At 35.2% G+C, this 9,309-nt stretch overlaps 1 long non-coding RNA gene across 3 annotated transcripts; it reads right to left on the minus strand.

The window, feature by feature from the left end:
- Nucleotides 1-7,373, minus strand: LOC114193749. 3 transcript variants are annotated; one of them, XR_003606299.1, is made up of 10 exons: nucleotides 7,186-7,373; nucleotides 6,740-7,091; nucleotides 6,055-6,124; nucleotides 5,013-5,060; nucleotides 4,639-4,736; nucleotides 4,428-4,532; nucleotides 3,873-3,952; nucleotides 3,589-3,788; nucleotides 3,372-3,503; nucleotides 1-277 (listed from the first exon to the last, which is right to left on the minus strand). It is a non-coding gene; the product is annotated as an uncharacterized LOC114193749 (long non-coding RNA). The 3 variants fall into 3 exon arrangements; XR_003606298.1 differs by lacking the exon at nucleotides 5,013-5,060 and having other exon boundaries at nucleotides 6,740-6,947; XR_003606297.1 differs by lacking the exon at nucleotides 5,013-5,060.
- Between the last annotated feature and the right edge of the window lie 1,936 nt (nucleotides 7,374-9,309).

A 9,309-nucleotide genomic window follows, 5' to 3' on the forward strand; every position in this document is an offset into this window, starting at 1 on the left:
TAAAATAAAATAACCCAAACTTATCAGTGAAAGGCAAAAGGGAAACTAACCGGCACAGATAGAACATTGATAGTAGTTGATGAATATTTATATACGAAATCAGACGAACAAAATTTGTGTAAAGTGAAAGAATGAACTGCTCCATAAAGTAAACAAGCAAATCCTGAGAGTAAAGATTGTGCTTTTTTGACAAACCAACAGACTGCTTCCATCTTCCAGCTTTTTTATAAATATAAGCTGCGACACGCCTCATCTCAAGAACCTCATGCTTTTCAATCTGCACTTACAAATTGTTAATAATCGTTCAAACTTTAAGGAGTTGTTTGGTTTGAGAATGTGTTTTCCGTTTTCACTTTAAATTACAGAATGTAATCAAGTTTCAGAGTTTGTATAAGAAACATTAAAACTTTTGTTAAATATATTGTTATATATTAGATTATTAGATATTTTATCTTTATCTTCTATCTTCAGATTTTTTGTTATTATTCTTTATTTTGTATATTGGGCTTAGCCCATGTTTCCTTTATAAATACAATACTCTTTGTGTATTTTTAACACAAGAGTGATTAATTCAAACCTATTTTCACTATATTCTATATGGTATCTAGAGTCCAAAGTTCTATAAGAAAAAAATTTCCATCACCTTTGTCATTGCACCCGCCGCTGTCGGAGCTGCTGTCATCATCGTCGCCGGAGCATCAATTTTGACGGGCGACCACACGATTATGCTCATCTCGGCCAGACGACCACAACACTGTTGATAACACCGCCATTGAAGTTCCCGGCCGTCGTCTCTTTCAATCACGTGTGCGACGTCCTCTCCAGTACCAATCATCTTCGTTGGACTCGCCTCAGCCTCCTCTTCTAGGATTTGTGCTTGGTGCCTTCATTGGAGCACCTTGGATTTTTAGGATTTTTCTCTCTCCTCCATGGCGTTTTCATCTGCATCTTCTACTTCTGATATCTCTTCTGCCTCCAATATGTCTAACCCGTCAGTCTTTACTACCCATGTCAATGTGCACTTGCCCATTGATAAGTTAGATGGCAAGAATTATGCAACTTGGGCGTCCAACGTTAAACTTTGGCTTGAGAGTCAGGGGTATCTTGATCATCTTACTCTCAAAGTGACTAATATTGCTCCCAGTGATTTTCCCCGTTAGAAGAGAATTGATGCTCACTTATGCATGGTTCTCAAGAATACCATCCAATCTTCTTTAAAACAAATGTTTCATGCCTACGACACATGTTATGAAGTCTGGGAACAGGCTAAATTATTATTATACTCCAATGATACTCAACGTCTCTATAGTGTTTGTCACGACCTTTTTGACATTGTTACTTCTCGAACTCAGGACCCTATGGTTGATTATTTGGGTAAGATGAATGCTCTTTTTCATGAATTTAATGAAGTATTACCTCCCGTCTCTACCCCTGCCGAAGAAATAGAGCAACGATCAAACTTCTTCACGGTTTTGACTTTACACGGACTTGCTGATAAATATTCCCATGTCCGTGATCAGATTTTGAATTCTCCTGTTACACCCAATTTTACTTCTACTTGTTCTACCCTTTTGCGTGTGTCATGTAAACCTTTGAATGATACACCTATTTTTGCCAATGATTCCTCTGCTTTGGCATCTGAACATGATGATCACAATCGCTCTCGCAAGCCAAAAAAATGGCGTCACAAGTGTGACCATTGTGGCAAGTTGGGCCACAAAATTGATAGGTGTTATGCATTACATGATCGTTCTCCTCGATTTGTTATTGTTGCTCAAACTGATCCTCCCTCGCAACAATCTACTGTGGATCCTCCTTCATATGCTCAAGCTGACAAATCTGCTATCATCAATGAATTTCTTCAATGGTGTGAGGATCGTAAGCCCTCTAGTTCCACTGCTTCTGTTACACACACAAGTACATCTTTGGCCGACCTGACTCAATCTTCGTCTATTGGTCCTTGGGTTCTCGACTTAGGAGCCACAGATCACATTACTGGTAACAAATCTTTGTTTTCCTCTTTATCTTCTTCGGATAATTTACCTTTTGTTACAATGGCTAATGGGTCTAGGGTTTAGCTCATTGTGTTGGGACTGTTAACCTTTTTGCCCTTTTTATCCATTGATATTGTTTTTTATGTCCCTAGGTCTCCTTTTAACTTATTATTCATTAGTCGTCTAACTTGTTCTCTTGATTGTGTTATTTCTTTTATCCAAATTTCTATTTGTTTACAGGACCAGAGTTCGTGACAGGTGGTTGGCACCGAATGTGAGTCTCATGGTCTTTATCATCTCCACCCTTCTACACATCTTGGTGCAGTTATGGAGTCTCAATCTATTTTTCATGCTCAATTAGGTCATCCTAGTCTTGCCAAATTGCAATAGTTTGTTCCTGCCTTATCCAAGTTGTCCAATTTGGTGTGTGAGTCGTGTCAATTAGGCAAACATAGTCATAGTTTCTTTTCTCGGAGTGTCTCACACAGTGCTATGTCCCCTTTTGCCTTAGTTCACTTTGACATTTGGGGAACTAGTCATGTTACGTCTAATTTAGGTTTTCAACACTTTTTTATTTTTATTGATAATTATTCAAATGATCAATTAGCAGATATTTTCACTAAATCTTTACGGGGACTGAGAATTGATTATATTTGTAACAAGCTTGATACATACGATTTGTATATACCAGCTTGAGGGGGAGTGTTATAGATATATGAGATTATTAAATATCTTATATATCTTATCTTTATCTTCTATCTTCAGTTTCGTTGTTATTATTCTTTATTTTGTATATTGGGCTTAGCTCATGTTTCCTTCATTATAAATACAATATCCTATGTATATCTTCTACGCAAGAGAAATTAATCTAAAACCTATTTTCACTATATTCAATAACTTTTGATTCAACCGTTTTTTGTTTTAATTACACAATTTTACGTTTTCACATATTCCCAAAAGCTTTTGAAATCAGGAAAGTAAATGAAAATATAGTGACATTTTTATAATCAAATGTAAACAAAAAGAAACAACCCAAAAAACGTTTCTGCAAACCAAATGATCTAAGTTTTTCAGTAAGCTTCAGATTTCAATTTTACCAATTTGTCCAAATAAGACAAAAGATTCAGGAGATTCACAGTGGAAAAAAAATATCATGGGTCAATCCACCTTCATTATAATAAAGCGATATTAGCAGTCAAACAATAGAAACTACAAAATAATCAACAGTCAATCTGCCACTTGTTGCCAATATTCTACAGTCCCCTTTTTTCCTAAAAAAATCATTGGTTTGCACATAAAGATTTGCAATTTCAGCGAGGCAGAACTGGATTATCAAGATAAAAAATTGTTGAGAATATTCTAGAAAAAGAATATCACCTGAATAATGACATTGAGACCACAAATCTGAGCCAAGGGGAATTCTTCAGCATCAATGCATGCTAAACAAATTTCCTTCCCATGTTTTTCAACTCTTTGATTTCCTAGAACAGCACCCTGAAATTGTTTAAGCTTGACCAATGTCACAGCTAACTTAGCCCAGTTAGAAATAAAAGCAAATATAATTTTTGCAGCTTCGTAGAGAGCTTCATCTTACAAGCGGTCTCCAACATTGGGTAAATTAGCAGCATTTGGCATCAATATAAATTCTTCAATTTCTCCAAGCCGATCAATCTTTGCATATGCATAAATGAACTCACTGTCCACCTTGGGCTCTTTGGTCTTCTGCCTAACCATGAGACGAATAAAAGCCCAAGCTTTGTTATAACAGAAATCATTCCATATTTTATTTGAAATCTGCAAAAAGCATGATAACATTTTACAAGGAGCCTATCAATAATGGATAAAACAATAATTGATGGTTGAACTTCACACAAATACCTGCATTGACATAGGAAAGTCGTCAGCAAAGTCTGGAGGGAAGAAAAGATCTGCTTGCTTCTTAGTAAACGATGGTTTTCCTAACAAATGCCACAAGATACCAGATGGTATCAAGAAGTATGAGTTACTGAGGCAAAAACCCACTTACTTTGCCGTATCTCATTTTAAAAGATTACATGTTGAAAACATCAAATGAAAATAATAAACCAACTATAATTACAGCAGAAAACAGAGAAGCCTGAACCCAGAATGCATGTGAAGTAGTTACATATAATACCAATGAAAAAGCACTCAGTCATTGCTTTCAATTATATCTTTTGTGGTAGTTCAGTCCAAACCGTTTTTATGTTTTACTCCTATGAAGCGAGTAGTAGACAATGTAAAATGTCAATGACTTCTGGCACTATATCACATGATCTATGTTTTTAATAATTAGTTGAATTAGTGTTCTAAAATATATATCTACTTGGAAGTAAATTTTCAGAAGATTACATATGTTAACATTGTCCTCATCGATGTATAGGCATGCAGTAACAGGTTGTTAACAGCTTATACCTGGTTGGGCACCAAGTTCAATGACATCTTTGATGTAACCTGTCCAGCATTCGTACTCTTTGATGTAAAGCAAATAAGATTAGAATTCTTATCATTCCCAGCCACCTATATGACAAGTAAATTAAAAATACCAAACAACATTGAATTAGCAGCAAAACTAAAAATCACGTTTGATATTCATACAAATGAATCACAAAGCAGACAAAATTACTCTAAATGTAGCAAACGAGGCAGCATGTTCTTGGAGAGCCTGACTTCGTTGCTGATCCACAGAGAAGAGTTGCAGTTCCCTTTTACTAGTTCCGGTCTCTACAAAAAATAGAATGTTATAAAATTATTCCTAAAATTAATGTCACAAGGCAATGTTGTCCCAAAGTTTAAATCACATAACATATGTAAGTTTCAGGGACTTCTAATTTTAAAAATAAGTACAATTCTTGATCATAAAATACGAGTAGATAGTTCATTAATTAATAAAACAATTCTTTTAACAAGGTAAAAGAACTAGATTCAAGAGGACAACCATTCTTCTTAAAATAAAAACAGAAAACACTCATCAGCTTAAAAAGAAAGAGTATACACTACCTTTTGCAGTTAGTACACGCAGTAAATAAAATCCTTGAAGTATTTTAACTGAGGAGTAGAAAAAATATATAGGTATTATAGACTTAACTACACAGTTTAGCAAAAAAAATATGAAAATAAAAGCTTAGGAAAAAATAGATACAAACCATCACGTGAATAGTTAGGAAAGGGTCAAGAATATTCACTTCATAAGAAAAATTTGAAAATCTTAATTTGATATGTTGGAAAGCTATCATAATTGCGATTACCCCTCAACTGCCTCAATTGCGGTCACCCTAACCCACCTTAGTTACACCTCTTTATGCGTCTTTCATTGTAGGTCTAGATCCAGTTGAGTTAGTTTGTGCCTAAGTCAAGTTGAGTAGGGCTGGTCTGGATCTAGGTCAAGCCCAGTTGGTTTAAATCCAGATCAAGTCAAACCAGTCAAAGTCCAGGTCGAGTCAAGTTGATCAAACCAAGTCGAGGTAAGCTTAGGTCAAGTGGGGATAGATCACTTCCAATTAAGTTGGGCTAGGTCTATATCTAGTCAAGTTTGGTTGGGTCCAGCCTGGGTTAGGGCCAAGTAGACTGAGACAAGTTAGGTTAAGTTTGGTTGAAATCAAGTTAGGTGCGTGTTGGCCCAAGACGTCAGGTTGAGATCAACCCAAACTTAGTTGGGTTGAGTTGACTTGAGCCCAGTCGATCCAAACGGTCAATTCAAAATATGAACTTGAAAATATGGAGAATTTCAAATTATCGCTTTTATGTAGAATTTGAAATTCTTTAAGTAATCCACTTACTCTAATGAAATTCTAGAATTTCAATTTCTTTCAAAATTCCTTACCCAAACAAGATATTTTGTCATAAAGCATTTTAAATTCTCTAAAAAAATTAATTACTCTTTTAAAATGCTCTATCCAAACACACGTTAAAATGTTCTAGTGCATAGCATGAAATTGGCGTATAAGATGTTCAAATGTCAAATTTAGATAGAAAATAGAATTCTATATGAAAACAGGTAATTAAAACATATGTTAAGTAATAGAAAATCATAAAAGCTCACCTTTAGCTGACGTCCGTCCGAGTAACAATTCTTAGCATGTTTGGGGAGTTATCCATTTCCAAAAGACAAACTGAAGGAATTGAAATGATAATTAATAATCACATATGCATTCCAACACATTATCTTCGAAATAGATTCTTATAAGGTAAGATCCATGGATTTAAATTGCAAACCACATCACGTGATGCAGCCACAACATCTGCTTGCGGTGGTGGCCGCCACAACTACATAAAGTCGTGATTGTGTTGTGAATCACATTGGTTACAGTTGGCCATTTAGCCACCGACATGCAATGTTGCCACACCAATAATTAAAAACCTCGATCATATCATATCTAATTCTAAATCATGGAAAAATTTACACCTGCCCTTTCATCTGATGTAATTTCATCTTTGCTTTTATTTCAATGTTAAAAACTTGCAAATGATCCTGTGCAGTCCCTGGAATTTGGGCTGCATATAGAACCTCATCTTCAGAGACATATAAAATCCATATTCACACAAGCTGCAGTTATCTAAATCATTAACTATAACAACGTCACGAACCACAGTGATCATTCACCATGACCAGATGCGTGCACAGAACTTGTCGATTTTAATTCTTCCCACAGCCACAAAACCAGAGAAAATCATGCATGTTATGCAATTAGGAGCTACCAACACAAAATCAGAGCCTCCAACGTTACCTTTCAGAGCAAGAATACGAGAATTGGGGTTTATTAGAGCAGAATCTGCAGTTATGATGGGCTGTATCAAAGGCTGCATTGGCGTACTCATGTCAATGATAACAACACTGTTCTGAGGTGCAGTTTCCCTGACGCATATGTACTTGTCCGATTCCATTGTCACATGAGTAAATGTCATGAATTGCTGGTTGATTCCGACGATTCCCAGCTGCAAAAGAACACCAAATCGAAAATAAAACAAAAAAAAAAAGTGGAAACTTCACAGTTGGGTCACTGTAACGGAATGGTGACAGTGCTGTGAGGCTTTGAGATCTGACGAATGTAAAAAATGGGGACAACCCACACCCATTTGCTGAAAATGAAAAAAAAAAAAAAAAAAAAAAACTGTGATTTTTGAAATGGAAATGGTTAAGACGAGGGTAGGAGTGGAAAACAGAGACACTAACCGTTAAGGTCTATTTTATGGTGATTGGGGCGTTTGCAGCCATTGTACATGAACAATAGCATCAGAGAGACAGAGACATTAGGTAAGAAGAGAATGTTGAAGTTTAGATGAAGAAATTTGTTACACTGCGCGCTTGAGCTCTGATGCAACGAAGGCTACGAGGAGAGACTGTGAGAGATAGATGAACGGAACAAGAGAAACCGGAAGGGTAGATTAGGAAATTCTCATCACTCAGCCTGGTATAAAAGCTTGGGCCTAGAAATCATTTATGAACTTGGGACAGACTTCTTCTTCCTGCACCTCAATAAATTTTAAATACAGCCTCATAATTTTTAAAATGATTATTTCACTCTTTCTAAAAGTGATTTTAGGATTACTTATTTTGAAAATCTTCTGAAACATTTTTTATATTAATATAAATTATGCTTTCCACACTATCTTGTTATTTCCGATTAGAGATTAGCATTAGCCAATGGAGTAAAGTTTATTTCACTAGTATTTTCAACTCTTTTTAAATTAACTTTTAAGAATATTCTCAGTTACATTTATTATATAAGAACATAAAGATAATGAGTGAAAAATCACTTCGCAAAAAACAGGCAAAGGTGTGGTGGAATTTAAAAGAATCCAATTCACCAAATGAATCTCAATTTTCTAACAATACGTGAACCACGTAATTTTATTTTCATATCTTCTTGAATGACTCGCTTCAATTTTCAAAAAATAAAATAATAATAATAATAATAATAAAATAGATAAAAATTAATTAAAATTACATGACCTTTTCTTCTAAAAATCATTCAATCTGGTTTCGATATTTTTTTAATAAAAAATTTATACTAGAAAAAGCATTAGTGAATCTTTGAAGACAGAAGCCTTTAAATAACAGCAGAAATACAATTGTAACTGACACAAACAAAATAACAGAATAAAAAACAAATCCCGTAACATACTCAACGTAACAGACTCAACAAATATACTTCAACAAACCCTCCCTTAAACTAATTGCACCCATGCACTTTGTTTAAAGTTGGAATTTCGCACACTCCAAGCAGTTTTCGAAATTTCAGAAAAGAATCCAATTTTAAAGGTTTGGTCATAATATCTGCAATTTGGTCTTGTGTTCCGCAATGAACTAGCTCAATGACCCCATCTCTTGTGAGATCTCTGAGGAAGTAAAACCTTACATCTGTGTGTTTACTCCTTCCATGCATAACTAGGTTTTTGGACAATTTGATAGTTGAGCAATTATCACACATTATCAGAGTACTTTTTGTTTGATCCAATCCTAACTCCTTTAGGACCCTTCTCATCCAAATTGCTTGACAAGCACATCCAGCTGCTGCAATGAACTCAGCTTCTGTGGTGGAAAGTGTGACAATTGGTTGCTTTTTGGAGGACCAAGCAGCACTGCCTTCACTCATTAGGAACACATATCCTGATGTACTTTTTCTATCCTCCACATCTCCAGCATAGTCACTATCAGTAAAACCCAATAGCTTCTCAGTTCCTCCTCTTTTATATAGAATCCCATAGTTTTCAGTACCCTTTAAATACCTATGAATTCTCTTAGCCACTTTAGCATGCATTTCTGTTGGTTGAGTCATATACCTGCTAATTAAGGTGACCACAAACATCAAATCTGGTCAGGTGGTAGTGATGTACATCAAACTACCAACCATTTGTTTGAAATGAGTTTCATCAATTTTGACTCCCCCTTCATCTTTACATAAATTATTTCCTGGCATAATAGGATTGTTGATAGAATTACTTTCTTCCATGCCAAATCGCCTCAGAATTTCTTGAGCATATTTCTTTTGGTATATGTAAATCCCATTAGAACACTACAACACTTCAATGCCTAAGAAAAATCTCATTTTTCCTAAATCTGTCATCTCAAACTGTTGTTGCATGGATTTCTTAAAATGATTCATCATAAGCTCATCATTTCCTGTGTATATAAGATCGTCTACATAAACACTGATAATAAGAATCTTACCTTTTTTGCTCCATTTGAAAAAGAGTGTTTGCTAATTTTGACTTTGCTGAAAACCTTCACTAACAAAATAAGACTCAATGCGGCTAAACCAAGCTCGTGGTGCTTGTTTTAGACAGTATAAAGCCT

The sequence above is a fragment of the Vigna unguiculata genome, chromosome 8 (genome assembly GCF_004118075.2).
Source record: "Vigna unguiculata cultivar IT97K-499-35 chromosome 8, ASM411807v1, whole genome shotgun sequence".
Lineage (NCBI taxonomy): Eukaryota > Viridiplantae > Streptophyta > Magnoliopsida > Fabales > Fabaceae > Vigna > Vigna unguiculata.